This window comes from Diceros bicornis, chromosome 25 (assembly GCF_020826845.1).
Source record: "Diceros bicornis minor isolate mBicDic1 chromosome 25, mDicBic1.mat.cur, whole genome shotgun sequence".
NCBI classification, from domain to species: domain Eukaryota; kingdom Metazoa; phylum Chordata; class Mammalia; order Perissodactyla; family Rhinocerotidae; genus Diceros; species Diceros bicornis.
Window position 1 is genome coordinate 14,674,953 of NC_080764.1, and position 18,890 is coordinate 14,693,842.

Genomic DNA, 18,890 nt, shown 5'->3' on the forward strand with positions numbered 1-18,890 from the left:
AAAAAAACGTATAAAGATAGGAAAAATTACTTTGTGTTTTTATGTAAGACAGAGAAAGGTTCTCAGCCCAGATAATTATAAAGTTGTGTTTTTGTTTGTTTGTTTTTCCTATACAGGACTGTCTGCCAGGATGTTGGGAGGTTGTGAGGGTCGTGGGACGGTTCTCTGGTGGTGCTGATATGAGCGCTGTAGGACGTGAGCACACCAGGTCCCCACCTACGAGTGTCCCCTGTTATTGAGACAACCAGCATCACTCGCATAAATTTCCCAGACGCCTCTTGGGAACAATCCTGGCTCTGCTGCAGAGGAAGGCCGGTAGGGAAAGGAAGAAAGGTGAATTTTGAGCAGAAGACCCTAAACTGAAGACATCCACAGCTTCACAGGGGTCAGCACAGCACCCAAATCTGTGTGATCCTGTCCTCATGCCCCTCCTACCAGCCTGCTCTCCTGTTCTGACTTTGTGAGGAAGGATTTGGATCGGAGGAATGACTTACTTGACTTTCCTGGGACTCAGCACCGTCCTCCCGTCTTATCCTCATTAATTTAAGGAGTGTTGAAATACAGAGCCCTTTTAAGCGGACCTTCCCCATTTAGCCTCAGGGGTCATAACCAGTGCCCTCTGAAAGGCTGCCACGTGTGTGGTCTCTGCTAAATTAACAGCTTCTATTTTGAGCACCAGATTTGAGGGGCTGTGGCACCAGCCTTTTGTAACTCCTTTTTGAGACAGACAGCCTTGGTGGGCAGGTTTAGCTCTTATAGTTTGACAGCCTGGTAATTGGTAATTAGCTGCGAAGGCTGCGTTCCAACAGTGGCAGAGGCCATTTGTGGGGGTGGTTACTCTGTGAGGGCACACACATCTCCTCCCCCCTCTTTTCTTTCTTCTTTACTGTGTCTTCTTCTGAGCCTTCCCCTTTCCTTCTGCACCTTTCTTAATGAGACTGCTCCACTTCTCATCTGAAGACGCAGATCATCAGCAGAGAGAGAGAGATTGAGAGAGAATGCACTTACTCACAAAGACATAATTTCAAACTGTGCCCCCTTGCCGGGTCCCCACTCCTGGCCACATTGTCTTAGTCCATTTGGGCTGCTGTAACAAAATACCATAGACTGGGTGGCTTATAAACAACAGTGATTTATTTCCCACAGTTCTGGATGCTGGGCAGTCCAAGATCAAGGCGTCGGCTGATTTGGTGTCTGGTCAGGGCTCACTTTCTAGTTCATAGGCAGCCATCTACTCCTCTAGTACTGACGACCTCTCCCCCTCACATGTCCCTTCCCCTCTATTAGACAGCCTGGGTGGGGAAAAAATGGCAGAGGTAACAGAATTATTAATTATCTCCACCTCTTCCCTTCCCCAACCCTAGAGCACACTGAGTTGTCTCCTTACTTTCCAATAAAAACTGGAATTCTTTTTTTTCAAATAAAATATGGAAGCAACTTTTGATGAGCGTCTGCCGCATGGCGGATGTAAAGTTAGACGATTTCATGTATTTTATCACTTATCAGCCACCTCTTGGGAGTAAGTATACTGGCCCACTTTTAGAGATGAGGGGACTGGGGCTCTCAAAGTGTAAACGAATTGCCGAGTGACAAGCTGGTATGGGAGCAGAACTATGTCTCTGTGGTTTATCAGATAGGAAAAAGCCTTCGTTTTATGTTGCTAGAATATCTGCACAGATGACAAGACCATGATCCTCTGGAAGGAAGACACTGTAGTTTGTCCATCTCTGAACTCCTAGCACCTGGCACATGCTGAGGGCTCAGCACGTGTTGGGTGACTGGATAATCATCAGATTCTGGGGGTGGAACAGACATTTGAGGACAGGGAGTCGGTACCATATCTCGTATGCATTCCAAAGGATGACCTCACTACGCCTGCTCAGACATATTTGTATCCGTCTCCCTAGGCCAGGCTCCCTCATGCCTTGGTTGTTCCTTCTTGCATAAGCTCTTCCTTCTCTTGAAGGGCTGGTTCCCTGCTCCTATTTTATTTTGGTCTGGTAAATACCCGTTCATCTCTTAAGCTTCACGTCAAATGCCATCTCCTCTGTGAAGGCTTCCCCAACTCTCTGATTTGGAATTCCTGCTCTCTCATTTCTGTGCTTTGCACAGACTGCCAAGTTTATGACTGCCTTGCTGTGTCAAATTGTCTGTTGGCTTGACTCTCTGTCCCCTAGGCTGGGAGCATTTTGAGGGCAGCGGCTGTGTTTCTTCTCTTTTGCATATTCAGCATCTAACATAATGGGTGACACATGGCAGATGGCTGGTAAATGTTTGTGGACTGAATGAACGAGTGAATAAATGATGTATCTTGGAATGCACGCAAAATCCAAGAACAATAATATCACGACCACCAACTTCATTAGGTCCCTGTGTCAAAAATAATAATCAGTAAAAAAAGCTTAGCATTTTGTTTAGATTTCAGGAAAACAGTCAGGAATCACTTTATTAAATGGTTCTGTGCAGCAAGAAGAGGAACCAGAAAAATCATCATGTCCACCAGAAGGCGATTGATGAGTTTTCACAGCTCTGTAGACAATGCTTCACAGGAAGAAGCAGTTAGTGCTGCTGATAAGATTCACGAATATGCTCAAATTTTCACACCATCCTTGTTTTATGACTTAAGTCATTATCTAAAAATGTTTCATAAACTTGAACCTAGCTATGCAAAGGGGTCCTAATGTGAATTCTCTCATAGAGAAAAACATGGTCCAGGCCAAATGGACTTTTCGTTTGTTTGGTTTTTATTGTTTTCCTTCTTGGATGTCAAGAAGTTTAGAGAGTCAGAAAGAATCACATGAAGTAGAAATGCAATCTGACTTGGGATTTGTTATGCTTAGCAAAACAACTCAAGATAGCAAAACCAACTCCTTTCTTAAAGGGGAAGCTCACATTATTTTATCCTACATTTTCCTCCAGGAAGAGGATCTTGTATGTTTTTGTTTTTCTTAGCAATATGTGGAGGTATGCAAAGAAAATCCCAAAGACGTACACCCAATTTTCTAGAAGTTTCGGCCCTTCACATAATAAAGCCTACCCAGGGAACATCGGTATTGGGAAAAGGGTGAAAATAATCTTCCTCACTTGAAAAGGGATCTATGTCATAATAGCTCTCCCTTACTGGGCACGACTGTGTGCTGGGTGCTTTCCAGACATCACTTCATTTGATTCTCACCAGCCAGCCCCTGTGGTATTGTCACCCTCCACCATTGTCTCCTGCCTGGTGGGAGGCAAACCCTTGTCTCTCAAAACTCCATTCACCTCATAACAGTCAAGAAAGCCCTTTTAAAATTAAAGTCTGATCATGTTGCTCCTTGGCTATAAACCCCCTATGGCTCCCCATCTTACCCGATGAGAATGGCTCTATCACCTCAGGCAGGCCCTGTAGGTCCTGCCCCTGTGTCACATTGCCTTTCTGGTCTCATCTTCTCCTCTCCCTCACTCCCTCTGCTCCAGCCTTTCTGGCCTCCTTCCTGCTTCTCCAACCTGCCAGGTGAGCTCTCAGCGCCTCACCTGTCGCCATCTCAGGGTCTTTGCCCTGGGTTTTCCCTCTGCCTAGAATCCTCCCCCCACATATCCACATGTCTGGGTTAAATGTCCCCATCTGAATGAGACCTTCTTGGATCACCACATTCAAAACTGGACCCCTCCAGCGCATTCTCTCTACTCCTTCTCTTTTCTTTTTCTCTTGCTTTATCTCCTCAGCATGACACCTTCTAATATACTGTACAGTTTACTTATTTACGTTGCTTGTGGCTATCTCACTCCCCCACTGTCTCCTCAACATTCTACTAGAATGTAAGTTCCCTGGGGGCAGGCACGTTTGTTTGTTTTCTTTCCCTTGACCACTTGCCCAGCACATGACAGGTGCTCAGTAACTGTTTGTGGGATGAATCAACAAGGAAGCAGGCTTAGAGTGCCTGAATAACTTGGTTGGAGTCGCACAGCTATTAAACGAAAGGATAGGGTTCTGGCTTAGGTTTGCCTCAACCGATAGCCACGACTGTCCCCTCTCTGCAATGCTGGGTCTGTATATCTTTGTGGGCAAAAAGAAAGGATTAGAGGGTTGTATATATTTGAATGGCAGGAAACTCTTATGGGGCTGGTGATGTGTTTTCATCAGATGGGGTGAGAAAACACAGTGGTGAAGCCAGGTCTGAGTCTGGGTCCCATCCCTCCATTTTCTAGCTATGTGACCACAGCCAAGTTACCTAACTTCTCTGGAACTCAGTTTGGTCATCTACAAAGTGAGGATGATGATGGTCATCATGAGAATGAAATTATATGATGCCGGTCAAGTCCAGGCAAGAGTTCCCTAGATATAAGTTGTTACGTTGTGAAATTATAAAAGTTATTAGTTCTTGAGGGATCTCAGATTGTCTACCTCCTTCTAGTTGCTAAAATGAATTCTGACTTAGCCCAGTGCAGTCTCTCCCTGCTCCCCATCTCGCCCAGTGGAAGAGACATCCAGTGCATGTATTTAAGTTACGTGTACCCTGCATGGGGTCCAGGACATACAAGCAAACACTAGTTGAAGTTACGTTTAGGTGTTTGAACTCTGCTCTTTGGCTCTGACACTGCCCCGGGGCCAAGCCCGGCAGGTGTCAGCTCTATAAGAAGTGCAGAAATATTATTGAATTTGTTCGCGACCATCCTTTCCACTGACAGAGCCTGGTTTTGTTTACCCCTTGCATGTCCCTAAATCTCCATCCAGCTTGTGTTAGGCTTCACATTCCACCACGAGTGTAAATAATTTACCACTTCCCCTCATAGCTAGCTCACTGCCTATTACTATGAATTATTTACAGAAGAAATTCTGACTTGAGAAACTAAGATAACGGCACAAGTTATTTATTCAAAAGATATGTGAGCTTTCTCGGACTTCACTCCTGCTTTCCGACTTCCCTTTTGCAATTTTTAGTACTTGCCTAGCACTTTAGAAGCATTAACCAAGTTGGTTTTTATTTTTTATTTATTTATTTATTTTTGTGAGGAAGATCAGCCCTGAGCTAACATCTGCCAATCCTCCTCTTTTTTTTTTTTTTTTTGCTGAGGAAGACTGGCCCTGGGCTAACATCCGTGCCCATCTTCCTCCACTTTATATGGGACGCTGCCACAGCATGACTTGACAAGCAGTGCGTCGGTGCGTGCCCGGGATCTGAACCAGCGAACCCTGGGCCGCTGCAGCAGAGCGTGCAGCGGAGCGTGGGGGGCCGGCCCCCCAAGTTGGTTTTTATAGCCAATCTCCCATAAAAATGGGAGAAGTTACTGTTCCCATTGAACAGAGGGATAAAAGGACTAGTTTAGAGGCAGAGCCTTGGGAAGATGCCCTGTCAAGACCTGTGGCTAGAGAAATCCCTGGAAGGTATGGCCAGTTTCCCATAGAGCTTATTAGGATATAATGTAATTACACTTTTTATTTCAATTTAGTTATTATTCATGGCAGCAGAAAAGATATCAAGGAATATTCTGCTAGTCTTATACATATACTTGCATTGCTATGCACAATGACAAGAGGAACTTATTATTTCAGAAGCTAGTTCTTGACCCCTCTTATAGTTTTAAAAACACACTGTCCTGAACATATCTCTGTCAGCACACACAGGTGAGGAGTTATAGCAGGACCATAAAATGCCTTCTGTCATGGCATGTTCCTACGCACTGTTTTCCACACTCCATCCTCAGACCCATTCTCTTGCCTAAATTTGAGAGGTGGGAATTAATCACACCCCTTCTCTCAACTTTGAGTCCAGAACAGGATGAAAAACTAGACATCAGAAAAGTGAAGGGCAAAATACCACTTTTAGTATGGATAATGCCCAAGTGGAGAGCGTGTGTTGGATCTTCAGGGACAATCAGGCATCCTACTTTTTACCCCTGAATTGAGACCTCAGCATGATGTATGCAAGGGAAAGTTGGGGTCTATGAAGCTGTCCCCCTCACTCAGAATAGCTACATTAAACTTGTCAAGGTCAAAGAGTAAGGTGAGAGAAGGATGAGCCTTGAGACCTACCACTGGAATAAAGGCATGGGCCCTGACCCTAATGTGTGTGCCCCATGGTGGGAACAGTGGAGTAGAAAGTATCCAGTTTGTAGGCAGGTTGGTCAGAAATGGAGCCCCAGACCAATGGATCCACACATGCTTATCTCCTTCTCCTGATGTCACCCATCAGGTAAGTCATCACTGTATTTGGAAAGGAGATGTGGAAGAGTTACTTACATACTGTTTCAGCACAGGAGCAGAAGTTTTCTATGAAAACATGGAGGCTGGGAAGAAGGGTGGCCTGTTGTTGATTCTAACCCCAGACCATTATCCTCAGAGCCACTGCATTGGTCAAGTCACTTGTGGCCCCAATTGATTGAAACCCCAACTCAAACTTGCTTACACAAAAGGGACCAGAGTGGTTCATTCAACCACAAAATCCAGAGCTACTCCCCACTTTGAACATTGTGCATTAGGAGTTCAAAGGATATCATCAGGACTCTGTCCCTTTCCTTCTCTCAACTTTGTTTTCGTCTGTTTTGACATCGTTCTCAGGCAAAGTTCTGCTTGTGGTAACAGGATGGCTGCCAGCTTATATTCTCTCAGTAATTCTGGTGGGGGCAAAAAAAGAGTATCTCTTCCCCAGTATTCCAACAAACATACTGGAGATGAGTCTCATGGGCCTGGCTTGGGTCACGGGCCCATTTCTGACCCGATCCCAGTGGCCATGGTGATGGAATGCTGTGGTTGGCCAGGCCTGCATCATATGCTCTCCTTCCATTGGAATAAAGACTTAGGGAAAAGTTTTATCCAACCACGTGGACTAGGTTTGGGGGAGGAGAAGACTCCCCAAGAAGACCAGGAGACACAAAGAAAAAAAAATCACAGTCTTTTATCTTTTCACAGATCCCTTTGGACTTTTTAAAAATCAGCTTTAATTTTAGTATAGTTTTAGATTTACAGAAAAATTGTGAAGGTAGTACAGAAAGTTCCCATATACCCTACACTCAATTTGCTCTATTATTAACATCTTACATCCCTATGGTGCATTGTCATAATTAATGAATCAATATTGATATATTATTATTCACTAAAATTCATACTCGATTCAGATTTCCTCTGTATTTAGCTAATGTCCGTTTTCTGTTCCAGGATCCAATCCGGGATATCATGACAATGAGCATCATGTCTCCTTAGATTCCTCTTGGCTGTTATAGTTTCTCAGATTTTTCCTTGTTTTCAATGTTCTTGACAGTTTTGAGGAAGGCTGGTCAGGTATTTTATAGACTCTCCCTCAGCTGGGATTTGTCTGATGTTTTTCTCATAATTAGACTGGGGTCATGGGTTTTGGGGAGGAAGCTCACAGCAGTGAAGTACCATTTTACCTCTTTCACGTCATAACAAGCCATCAACATGCCTTCAACATGACTTGTTGCTGTTGACGTTTACCTTGATCATGTGGCTGAGGCTGTTTGTTTCAGGTTTTCCAGCTATAAAAGTATTCATTTTCCTAGCTTTCCATACTGTGCTCTTCGTCAAAAAATCACTAGGCAGAGTCCACACATAAGGAATGGGAGTTATGTTCTACCACCTTGAGAGAGCAGTATCTGCATTAATTATTTGAAATTTTTCTGTGCAGGAGATTTGCCTGTTCTCCTTCGTTTCTTTATTTATCCAATCATTCATTTATATCAGTATGGACTCCCGGATATTTATTTTATACTTTGGGTTATAATACAATCCTACGTTGTTTATTTACCTCAAATTGTTCCAGCTTTGGCTTTGAGGGGTCTTCTTGTAGTTGGTTCCCATGTCCCTTTGGCTTACTCCATCATTGTCTGTCCCTGCCCCACTGCTCCCACTTCCTTGCTTCTTGGAACTACAAGATGCTCCAGGCTTACCTTGTATATTTCCTGTCCCAAAGCTAGAATCAGTCATTTCTCCGAGAATCCCTGGTTCCTCTTATTGTAGAATGGTATTAGAGACCAAGATCTGGGTGTTAGAGGTGCTTGCTGCTACTGAGGTGTCCCTGCTCCTAGCCCTCTCAACTGACAGCACAAGGAAATACATGTGTGTATACCAACAGGTGTATATGTACATATCTATAAATATTTCTGTGTGTAACCATCAGTATCTATATTAAGCTAAACATGAGTTGGTACTTAGGTGTTGAACACTGATCCACCACCACATGGATCATCCCAGCCTTGCTTGTCCATAACTTTCCATTCTAACAGTGAGCAGTCTGGTTCCCACCATCTGCTATCTATTTTCTTGATTGTTCACTTCTGGTATAAATGTATAGTGGTTTCAGAATTGTTAACCTCTCCTCCCGTTGGATTTGATATTTTGTTTGTATTGCTATTTATCTTGCCTTTCCACTAGCTGTGTTATCCAATCTGGTAGCCACTAACTGCATGTGACTATTTAAATATAAATTAAAATTAAATAAAGTTAAACATTCAGTTCCTCAATACACCAGCCACATTTCAAGCGCTCAATATCTGTGGCTAACAGATAGCTTTAGAAAGAGCACATTTCTGTTATCACATACAGGTCTGCTGCACAGTCCAAATCCTGTGTTTTTCTGCATTCCTCTGCTACATGTCTGGTAGCCAGAGGCCAGTTCCGCCTTTCTAGCCTTGGCTTGCAGAGAAAACCTTGGCCTAGGTCAGATCCAAGACCTGCTTACCCAAGGGGGAGAGTTGAGACTCCGTATGCTGAGAGCTGGGATCCAAATGGGCTCTGCCCCGAAAAACACAGTTCTGTACAATGGAGGAAGATGCAGGTTGTCATGGTTCACAGAGAAATGCAGGACTGAGTCTGGGGGTTAATCAGAGACAGCATCCCAAGGGAGGCAAATACTTGAGTCAGGTTTTGAGAATTGCTGCTGGGATTGCAAGCTGGCCAAGGGCAAGCCGGGGAATGGAACAGCAGGTGAAATGTGTGGGGGCGTGAGAGTCCTGGATGCCTCACATTTGCCAAATGGAGCGTTGGGGAGTCAGTATGTTTGGAACCGTGAATGTGTTCTGGAACTTGGAGGAAGTGGCAGGGCACAGACTTGGAGGGTTGGCTGTGGGTAGATTATGTCTTGCATGCAGTTTTAGACTTTATTATGGAGAATATGGGGGAGTTAGGAGAGTTTCCAACTGGAGAATGATGTGATTTGATCTCTATTTTAGAAATATCACCCTGGTGGCTGTTGGATATTATTATGGGGGGTGGAGCTGGAAATAGAAGATGTGGGTTAACGTGTAGGTAGAAGAGGATCTGGATTTCTTTTTTTCAGTTCTAATCTCTTTTAACCTTCCAGTAGTTCTTAAAGTAGCCACCTTCTTCTTCTTGAATCCCTAACCTCTATGGATTTTCTTGAAAACCGTCTCTCCTAGTCTTCTTATCTTCCTGTCTGTTTTTCTTGAGTGTATTTGTTTTCTCTTGCTACCAAAACAAATCACCACAAATTTAGTGGCTTAAAACAACACAAATTTATCATCCTAAAGTTCTGTAGTGTAAAAGTCTGACGCAGGTCTCACTGGGCTAAAATCAAGGTGTTGGCAGCACTGCATTCCCTTCTGGAGACTCTAAGGCTGAATGCCTTTCCTTGCCTTTTTCAGCTTCTAGAGGCTGCCCACATTCCTTGGCTCATGGCCCTTTCTTCTTCAAAGCCAGCAGTGACGGGTCAAGTCCTTCTCTCATCACATCCCTCTGACTCTCTTCTGCCTCCCTCTTCCACTGTTAAGAATACTTGTGATTACATTTGGCCCACCCAGATCATTGGCAACAATCTCTCCATCTCACAGTCCTTAATTTAATTAGTCACATCTGCAAAGTTCCTTTTGCCCTGTAAGGTAATATATTCACAGGTCCCAAGGACTAGTATGTACATCTTTAGGGGGCCATTGTTCTGCTGACCACACTGAGTGTTTCATAGACATTTCTGGAGTCATCTCTAAATTGACGTTCATCCTTGGCTTTTCACCTGGTCCCACTACTGGACTTGTATTTGGAATCTGTTTTTCTTTCTTTACATATTTGGAAAAACAGCCTTGTAAGGAAAGGAAAAGTTTGTTCTGAGGAGCTGTCGAGGATAGAAGGTGCGTTAAAATGGGGATGAGATTGGTCTCCAGCATCTCAGAGCCCCCGTGTTGCCCTCGCTACAGAGCATTGTCAGGTTTATGGTCCAGCCATGTGAGGAAGCAGAGTGAGGACTAGAGGACGAGTTCCGGTCAGAGCCTATTGTGCTGCTCTGAGGAGCCAGAAAGGCAGCAGGAGGTCAAAGCAAAGACGCCGGGATCATGGTACTGCACAGGCAGACGGAGCTGCTCACACGAACCTGATGAGAATGAGCACACAGAGAGCCATGCAACCTAGACGGACAGCTTGTAATTGGATTCAAACCTCTGTTGGGACAAATTAGGGCCTTTCTTTTCCCAGAAAAAGAGATTATAAATTTTTTATGGGAACAGATGCAGGGATTCTTGGCAGGGAGCAAAGCTTGCCCTATGGACTGATTGCCTTGTGATATCAGACTTCATTAGTAGAAGCGGCTAGCCAGAATGATAAAGACAACTACTATTTAGTGAGTGTTTAGTATGTCCTGGGCTCTTTACAACCATCACCTCTAGTCCTCATAGAAATCCTACAGTCTGGATCTAAAAGATGAAGGAACTGAGGCTTAGATAGATATATAAAGGGGAGACAAGATTTTTCCAAAGGTCTATATGATGCTAAAGCTAGGGCTCTTTCAAAGACATTGCGCATGAGAGACGTATTTGGGGGAGAGAGACAAGGGATTTAAAGATCCATGGAATAGTGAAATCCCTGGAACATCGAGGACAGCTTGTGGTGCTGTCCTGGAAATGGGTATTCACAAACAAGAGTGTGTTCAGAGGAGGCCAGTAACGATGGTCAAGAGCTTGAGAACCATATGTGGGAACTGTTCTACGGGAAGTTTAGCTGGTGTAGAGAGCATCTGGAAGCAGCTACTTTATCTTTCCAAATACCTGAAGGTTGACATGTGGAAGAACCAAGCAGAAGTTACGGGGAAGTAGAGTTCAGTCTTTTAGGAGGAAGCACTCGCTAACCATCATGGCCCGCCAACCAAGGTCCCAGCAGTGGTTGTCTGAACAGGTGTCTGTCAGGTGTGATCCCACGAGGATTCCATCCTGAGGACAAGCTGCATGGGCACCCCTAAGGTTCCTTCCACTTTAAGATTATGGAACTTTTTCCTTTCTCTTTGCTTCTCCGTTATCTGTCCACTTCTTAAAACTCTCCAAAACCTTTGCCTCCAGAGAGCCTTCCCAGGCCACTGCAGCTCACAGTGATATAGCCTCCTTTGAAGATATATCCTTTTCCATATGGACTAGGGGCCAATAAACTTTGTCTATAAAGGCACAGAGAGCAAATATTTTAGGCTTTGTGAACCAAATGGTTTCTGTTGCAACTACTCACCTTTGCCGTTGTGGCAGGAAAGTAGTCAGGGACAACACTTAAATAAATGGGTTGTCTGTGTTCCAACAAAATTGTCTTTACCAAATCAGGTGGGGGTCTGAATTTGGCACCTGTGCAGTTATTTGCTGACTCTTGATCTAGATCATTTATTTTGTGAAAAATAATGTCTTGTTTAGTCATCTTTAGCCACAAAGTAATTTATTATTATTATTTAAATCTTTAATTACTCTTTAATATTTTCCCAGGTTGTGTAGGCTCTATTTCTTTCTTTAGATTGGAAAGCACTTTAGGGTAAAGGATCATTGTTGTTGTTGTTAGTGCTGTCGAGTTGATTCCAACTCCTAGTGACCCGTGGACAGCAGAGCTGAGCCCTGCCCTATCTTTCTGCTCCCTCCTCGCACCTTCTGGCGCTATAACAGCCAGCGCTCTGCTGCTGTTCATAGAGTTTTCATGGCCAATATTTTCAGAAGTGGGTGGCCAGGTCCTTCTTCCTAGTCTGTCTTAGTCTGGAAGCTCCGCTGAAACCTGTCCACCAGGGGTGACCCTGCTGGTGTTTGAAATACCAGTGGCATAGCTTTCAGCATCATAGCAACACACAGCTGCCACAGTATGACCACTGACAGAAGGGTGGTGTGGCTCTCTGACCAGGAAACAAACCTGGGCCGTGGCAGTGAGAGCACCAAATCTTAACCAGGGCTGGCTAAAGGATCGTATTCATCTTTAAAGAGCTTCAGAAATCTAGCATGATGACTCCAGCAGCTTTGAACAAAGAGGCATGGAATCATTGATGTTTAAGTAGGCCAGAACGGATTGCAGAGATCAAGTGGTTAAAAATTCCCCTTCTCAGATGAAAACCCTGAAGCCTAGGCAAGAGCGATGTCTTTGCCAACATCACACAACTAGTTAGAAACAGAGCTCCCGATGTGTTGGCAAGTGGTCTCATTCTGCACTGTTGGGGGCCATGGTGGTCTCAGCAGCACCAGGTGGTCTCTCATCCGGGGCCAGCTCTTTGCTGGGCAGAGAACTAGGAGCTGGAAATACAGAGGGGAGGAAAGCTCAGGCTTAACTCTCAACAAGTGTGTTGAACTGAGATGGGAGAGTTGGACATGCCACGTACTTCAGGTCTCCCTTCTTGCCACCTTCAGTTTACTCACCCAGGGAGTCAGCTTCACACCACGGTACTGTGCACACGGTCCTCTTGATAATAATGGCTGCCATTTACTGGGCAGTTCTCACATTCTTGGCATTGTATTAAGCACTTTGAATGTATTTAATTCCCTTTCCTCAAATGACCTCAAGCCATCTTACCACAAACATATTAAAATTTTAATTAAAAGAACACACCATGGCACACATATCTTCTCCATTAAGTGTGCTGCTTCATTAAGTGTCTCGTTGCTGACCGGCAATGGGGATTTCTGGGTGGCCTCAGTCAGCAAAAATCCATGTACCTCAAATATGTGGGAAAAGTGTAGCAATTTCAAGAGTCAGGCCACAAGGCTTTACAGTGTTCTTGAAGCTGGATACCCACTGGGCATACTCTCTTTGGTCCCCTCAGGCAACGGACTTTGGAGGGACACATTCCTGCTTCTACAAAGATGAGGTCCTCCTCCTCAGCCCTCAGAGAGGCATGCACATACAAATTCCTGCTCTTTCCACAGCCCCGTCTTCTGATGAACTTTCTGGTATTAGTGACATGATTTTAGCCATTGTCAGGCCAAATTCCCACCATAGTTGGGTAGATAAACAAAAAAATTCTTGTCCTAAGTAAACTCCTTTAAACTATTAGCTCCTCTCTGGTCTGGAACGCATGATAGGCACTTAGTAGATATTTATTGATTGATCATTTATTTTTCCATAAAAATGTGCTCACATGGTGTTTGTAACACAACATCCACATCATCAATTTTCTGTAAAACTCCAGGAGCTTGAGAGAGAGCTTCCTTCAAGCCCCAGTCCTCTCTTGTTTATTTTCTGCTGCCTGTATCTGATGGTGAATGTGCTCATAGAGACACAGTGGGATGGAGGCCTTTCTCTTTTGTCTTAAGCCACCATGGTTAGATTCAAGCCAACCTTTTCCTGTGTCCATTTGGATGCTCATAAACTGGCGCTTGAGCAGAGAGGACAGAGAAAAAAGAAGCAGTATCGTCAACCAAGATTCTGTGCTCTGAAAGCTGTGTTCCAAACCGAGTTGAAGTCCTTTGCAACACAAGTTCTAGGGAAAAGATGATATTCACCCAGCCTGACAGCACGGTGCGTTTCATAAAAGCACAATCACATTGAGCTGGCTGCAGCTAACCTAATCAGACCAGGCAGAAACAGGGGAGGAAGAAAAATGGAGGTATGTTTATTTCCCCAGGGAGAGCAATGGAAAAATACAAGGAGAGAGAGCGGGACTGGGAGGGCCAGATTCTAGGCTTAGATCTGTTGCTTCCAGTAGAGTAACTCGGGGCAAATTACTTGACTTCTCATAGGAAAAAGGAAGGAGCAGTAGAGAGGGGTGCATTCAATGCTCCCTAATGTCCTGTCACACTCTGACATTTAGGGATTCTCTGGAATCAGGAAACTTGGCCTTGATTCTGACCCAGACAATGAGGCCCCCTGTAGTGGATTGAATAGTGGCCTCCCAAAATATATATTTATGCCCGAATGCCTAGTACCTGTGAATGTGACTTTATTTGGAAAAAGAGTCTTTGCAGATGTACTTAAGTTAAGGATCTTGACATGAGAAGATCATCTAGCATCATCTGGGTGCCCTAAATCCAATGACGAGTGTCCCTATAAGAGAGAGACACACAGAAGAGAAGGCACTGTGAAAATGGAGGCAGAGATTGTAGTGAGGGGGCCACAAGCCCAAGAACGCCAGGACTGCCACCAGAAGCTGGAAGAGGCAAAGAACAGATTGTCCCCTAGAGCCCAGATGGAGTATGGTCCTGCTGACACATGAACTTCGGACTTCTAGCCTTCAGAACTGTGAGGCAATAAATGTCTGTTTTTTTAAAGCCACCCAGTTCGTGATAATTTGTTACTGCAGCCGCAGGAAACTAATATACACCCCAAAAGACATGTAGAAAGAGGGACCTGTGCCAGGAATCAAGCAAAGCAGTGATTTTTCAAATTGCATTTAATTTTTCTAAATTAAGACCCCTTTGCTTTTTCTACTGCAGCTTTCTGCCCAGTCCTCTCTGAGCGTGAGCACTTGAAAGCTGAGTTCCTAGAGCATCTGAAAACTGGTGGCTTTGCTGCCTGCTTCTCCTGAAAGGATGGAACGCCATTGTCCCTTTCCTGCCACAGCCCAGAATTGCAGACCAGTGGGAAGACAGCCAGCTGGCTGGTTCTGCACCCACAGGCTTCTGCAGCTATGCAGAGCTATGAGAGGAGGTGGCCCTTCAGACTCAGACAATATTTTTAAGGATGTCAAAATAAAGCGTGTGGCCTCTAGAGAGCTGTCACGACAGTATTGGTCCCTGATCCAGGCAGAAGCTCTGGACAATGATCCTTTGGGACTCTGCAGGCAATGCTGTGAGGGATCAGCTCCCTATACTTTGGCACTGGCAATTATACCTTTCTTCTCATGCTTCTGTCCTCCAGGAGACTTATCTTTGTGTATTTCCTTCCTCCCACAGTGGGGTGGAGTGAGAATGAGCTTTAGACTCAAAGAGAAGCCGGCTTCTCATCCAGCACTGACTCTTCTAGAGTGATCCTTAATCCTATGGAGATTTTATGCCCTCATCCATGATGTGCAGGTGATGAGAGCCACTTTGCAGGGCCATTGATGATTAAGTATCTGCTGAAATAATTGCAGCTTATATTTAATGAATATTTATTATGTGTCAGGGACTATGCTAAGCATATGGTGGGCATTATCTTGTTTAATTCTTATCTCCATTGAATACAAGAGGAAACGAAAACTAACAAAGGTTAAGGAGGGGGCCGGCCCGGTAGTGTAGTGGTTAAGTTTGCATGCTCCGCTTTGGCGGGCTGGGGTTCACGGGTTCAGATCCCTGGCGTGGACCTACTCACTGCCCATCAAGCCATGCTGTGGTGGCGTCCCACATACAAAGTAGAGGAAGACAGGCACAGATGTTAGCTCAGGGCTAATCTTCCTCACACACACACACAAAATGGTTAAGCAACTTGCCCCAGCTTATCTAACCAGTGTGGCAGACTCATATGCAGGACTGTCTTACATAAAACCTGTGCTGAATCCTTATGCCATATTGCCAGGTGTTCTGTGAGTAAATTTATTGTTCTGGTTGCATTTGTTGTGTTGTAAGATGACCTTTTTTCCCCATGAGTCTCTGCAATACCTTTTTCTTTTTCTTTTTGTATTAGTGTAGGGCAGGGGTGGCAGATTATGGCCCACATGCCAAATCTGGCCCACCATCTGTTTCTGCAAATAAAGTTTTATTGGAACACAGCCATGCCCGTTCATTTACATGTAGTCTGTGGCTCTCTGGCTGTTTTTGCGATACAATAGCAGAGTTGAGTATTTGCAACAGAGACCATCTGGCCTGCACAACTGAAAATATTTGCTCTCTGGCGCTTTACAGAAAAAGTTTGCTGGCTCTGGAGTAGGGGAGAGAGCATGAGCTTTGTGGTTAGGAAGAACTGGGTTCAAATCCTCACTCTCACCATTTCCCAGGTCTATGAGCATAGGCTAGCCTTGAGATCTCTAGCCCTCATGTTCCTCTGGGAAGCAGGCAGGCTGACAGCTGTTCTCAGGGTTAAATGAGAATGCCTAGCAGAGCGCCTGAACAGAGGAGGGTGGCTCCCTTCCCTGTTTCTCCTCTTCCTCTCTCTTGCGACAAATCTAACCAGAAGCACTTTCTGGCAGCCTCCTCCGCATCCTCCCCAGCCTTCCTGGAAGGAGGCTGCTTCACTCTCTGGTCCTGGGTGGTCTGAGAGAGTGAAGAGTCTTCCCCACCCAAACTCTGCCCTGGACATTCACGTTGAACATGTCTGCCTCTCTTATAGGCTTTCCAGTCTCTGAGAGACCCAGGACCCACCTCTAATGGAGAATTGGACCAGTCCAGCCAGCTCCAGACATCCCTCCTCTGAGCCAGGCAGGAATCTGGCTTCCCCACAGCGAGAACCCTTAGATTCTTTGAAACATACCGCCGCTTGGCCCCCGTTTCCCTTGACTCCCCGCCAAACCTATTACACGTGTCGGAGCAGCACGGGACTGGAAGAATTACGATTTCCATTTGGCTTCTGCGGCCGCTTAGTCTAATTTGCACTGGCTTTGAAATATAGCGATTGCTGTTTTTGTTGTTTGCATTTGGAGGCTGTTTCAAGTTCTGTCTCTTTTTCCCCTTTTCTCTTAGCTCTTTCTCCTTTTTGGGATGAGGGTGGGGGAGGAGGCACCACAAGTAAAAAAAAACTACAGCTCAGCTGCCCCCATCAGAGTCCCCTCCCCTGCATGGACTCATTTGCTCCAGCACCAGATTTAATTAACGGAAGGGCTGCATTGCAAAGAGAAGCATGATAATGAGGTTGTAGCTAATCAGAACATCTGGAATGTTTTTACCATTAGCTCCAATTCCTGACTTGGGAGGGGTGCACTTGGGGGGGGCAGTTTAAACAGGATTCCATTACCCACGTGGGGATGCATGGATGATCTCTGGTCCCTTCTCTCTGGCTGTTGCCTCCCCCTCCTATTCCTATCCTCCACCCTGCAGCCCCTGCCAGCCCTCCCGTGGGAGATCACGAAATGAATGGAAGTTCATGGAATCAAGGACTGCTCTTGCCCAAGAAAGCCTTCAGTCACCTCCTCGTTGACAAATCCAGTAAGAACTCTTCATTCCCCCAGCTTCTTAGAAACCTACTCTATGACAAGTGCCACCACCTCATCTGCCTAGGTGAACCTCAGTTTTGCAATCTCTTAAATGAGGCAGTTGGCCTACAACATGGCTGCTGAGATTGTGCAGGCAAAAATCATGCTATAAATGCCCTCTGCATGGCCCCAGAATTCCACATAAGAGGTGGTCTTCATCCCTGTCCTCTGTCCTGCTCAGAGAGCACGGTAGGCCCTCGAATATGTCAGATGAAGAGGTGGGGGAGGTATTTCTCTGGGAGAGCAGTGAGGATATCTTGACTGAAGTAGAAGTGGTTATGAAAAGACTGGATGCCAGCAGCAGAGCAAGAAGCACTGTCTCTCTTCTGCCAAGTGATATGCCGCATGGACACAGCAGTTTAATTTCCTCCAGGCGGATATGGTTTGGACGGCACAAGGCAGGTTAAATTGCTTTCATCTGAGAATCACTCAGAATTAAACGACAAGAAGGGCCTACATTTAAGAAGAGGACAAACAGTCTGGATTGGATTCAAGCATTTTTCTTTTCCATGCTTCTCAACTCACACCCGTCCAAGAACATAGGGATGCTCACTGCTGGAACATTCCATCTAGAAGTCAGTGCAAAGAAACACATGTTGATTGAGGACTTTTTTATGTGCAAGGGGCTGGCCTGGGGAGTGGGAACACACGGTTTGACGGGAAAGATGCATTCGCACACACACACAACTAGATGACTAATTGGATTCCAGTGTTGTTTAAATGGTAAAGGTTCATAATTGGGAGGATCTTGGATTTCTCCAGCACATGACATTTGAGATGCTCCATCTCCATTGCCAACACCCTGGTCCAAGCTCCATCCTTTCTTTCCAGGATCAGAGCAACTTCCTCCTCACTGGTCTCTCCACATCCAATCTTGCCTCTTTTCCATCCAGTCCCAACACAGCAAACCATGGTGAGCTTTTAAATAGGTACATTATTTGATGGCACTCCTGTGCATTCCCCTCATGTATAGAAGATCTCAGCTCCCTCCCCTCTTGACCTTGCTCCTTGACTCCAGCTACCTTGGCTGTTACAGCCACGCTCCTTCCTGGCACATGCTCCTCCCTCTGCTTGGAACTCCTACCCAACCTTTGGCTCTCAGCTCAACCACACCTCCTCAGGGAAGCCTTCCCTGCCCTTCCAAAGCTGGTCAGCCTCCCCTCTATAAGCCCTCACGTTGCCCAAACTCCGCCTTTGTAGCGTGTGTGAAGATCATTTATTGACTAAGGAATGTGTAATTGACGGCTTGACTGTTTTCTTCACTGCTGTATCCCTGAGGCCTTTGATGATTTTAATTGATTATATGAATGAATATAGAATTTAAATCAGACAAACTGATCCTATTGCACTCATATTTTGATCTTTATCACTCTCTTTCCTTTTTCCCTCCCAAATCCTTGGGCTGGTATGTCATAGCCTGGTAACAACAGTGACAGTCACCATAAATAGCACTTATGCATTCTTTAAATTTCATAAGATGCCTTCACATGCATTCCCTAACTTGACCCTGACAACAAGCCTACAAGGTAGTTAGCGCTATTCCCACTTTACAGACGGGAAAACTGATGCCTGGTGGGATGTAGGTATTTGGCAGATGCTGTGCCAGGTCTGCTGCTTATT